Source organism: Rattus norvegicus, chromosome 10 (assembly GCF_021556685.1).
Source record: "Rattus norvegicus strain SHRSP/BbbUtx chromosome 10, alternate assembly SHRSP_T2T, whole genome shotgun sequence".
Classification (NCBI taxonomy): domain Eukaryota; kingdom Metazoa; phylum Chordata; class Mammalia; order Rodentia; family Muridae; genus Rattus; species Rattus norvegicus.
In genome coordinates, this window is record NC_141543.1 from 105,110,691 (window position 1) to 105,112,688 (window position 1,998).

The window sequence follows — 1,998 nt, forward strand, 5'->3', positions numbered from 1 at the left end:
TCCACATACCGCACCTCGGATTTATAACACAGAACAGCACCCTACCCCCTTGCCTCCCTTATTGGTTCAAATGTTAACATTCCCCAGATTAACTCTGGTAGATGCAGGCTCTTGATGGCCTTCCCCATGGTACCGCAGTACCCCAGCGGTTCCCTGTTGGCGCCTCCCTGGGGTCCTAGAGTCCCAGGAGATTTTCATCTGTTAGCTTTAATTTGATTCATAAGTGCTTTTCTGATTTTTTTCAGTCTTCTCCCTCATTTCATGTTCAGTAAAGCATTTGGGAATGCCAGCCCACCTTAAGAGCCAGCTGTCCACCCCGGTTAGAGAAAAGGGTACGTCAGGGTAGTCATAGGAAGAGGGACCCCTCAGGCTCCACCTTCTCAGGTCGCTATTGCAGGATTTTCCTTGATCCTAAGTTTGCCTTCCTTGTTTTGGCCTCTCTTTTTATTAAAATTCAAACTCCTTCCACAAACATTTGAAGTTAGTGGAGAAGTCCCTGTCCCCCACCCACTTAGAAGACAAAGTCACCTGGGCCCCAGCCCTCAGATTGCCTGGTGGAAGCTGATTCCTCTCTGTGGGGGATCTAGACCATCTCCTTTTAGAACATAGCAGAGGGAGGAAGACCAAAAGAAAATGCTAATTTCTCCCTTCGTTTACAACCCAGTCCCGGCGATCTTTCTCCTAAAACTCCACTGGTTTAAATTTCACCCCAACTTTTTGTTTTTGTTTTGGGAGGTTTTGTTTTTATTTGTTTTAGGCTGGTGCCGTCTGTGGCCAGGCAGGGGGAAATCAACTAACTTTGGGAACTCTAATGCCTAGCTGGAAACTAGCAAGTGCTAAGCCCCAGAGTTTGGGGAGGGACTTAAGGTCTTAACTGAACCTTTAAGGTGTGACCTGATCTCTAATCCTTTAGGCCTGGGCCTATGTCCCAGCCTGTCTTTGGAGTCTGCGCATGCGTGATTCCTGCAGCTGTGTGGGCCTGTACCTCCGAAGCCCGCCCCCGAGCCCGGGGCATACCTCTAGTTGTTATCAGCGAGACGTTATTTCACCTCTGTTGCCGCAGCCTGAAATGGGTTGGCTAATCCCATTCCTTACAGAGAAGTTGGAAACCACACTCAGTCTTCTCTGGTGTTTACCATGCAGTTTGGTCCCTTCTTTGCAGTGCTGTGGATTGAAACCAGATCTGGTGCCCGCTAGGTAAGCACTCTGCCGTGGAGCCACACAACCCTAAATCTCGCTTCCATTTTGGATTCAGCTCGCCTTCAGAGCCCCTTCCCGTGAGAAGACTTATTTTCACATCTCTTCCACCACTGAAACAAAACAGACCCGAGATCCTGTGACAGCGTCCTCCTGAGACCCTGGTGTCTGGAAGTTTGAGGTTGGAGTGGCCTGGGTCACCCAGGTCAAGAACTGTCACTGTCCTCTGGGCTCTGGGCTTATTCACTTTCTGGCCTCAGGACAAAGACCTTTTCAACTCTGGAGTTCCCAGTTGTTGGCAACCACCTGGGGGCACCTCCAAGGTCTTAAGGGACCTCTGCAGAGTATCTAGGAAAATTCCCAGGACATCCAAGTAGTGCAGAGGGCTCAAGACGGGGTCTGCCCTGACCCCATTGTGGAGTTAAAGTACCTCATCTGGGAGCTCTTCGGCCCAGGCTCCAGGCCCATGACACATCTGGGGTCTAGGTGACCACGCTTCCTAGGAAGCCAGACACAGGACTCTCCTAGGTCTCCTGGAGACAATGGGGAGTTTGACTCACAGTTTGAATCGTCAAGAGTGTAGACAGGCTGAGACAGAGTTCTTCAAAGAAATGAACTATCCGGAGGCCAGCAGCTGGCCTCTGTTTCTGTAGGTGACGCCATGGAAGAGTGTAAACATGGGGGCGGGGAAAGATCTGCCACTAGTAGTAAAAGGCGGTGTCTGAATGTATAGCGCCCAAGATACACATAGTGAACCCAAGGTGTTTCCCATAGCCCCCCCCCCCCCCCCCCGCAGCCTTG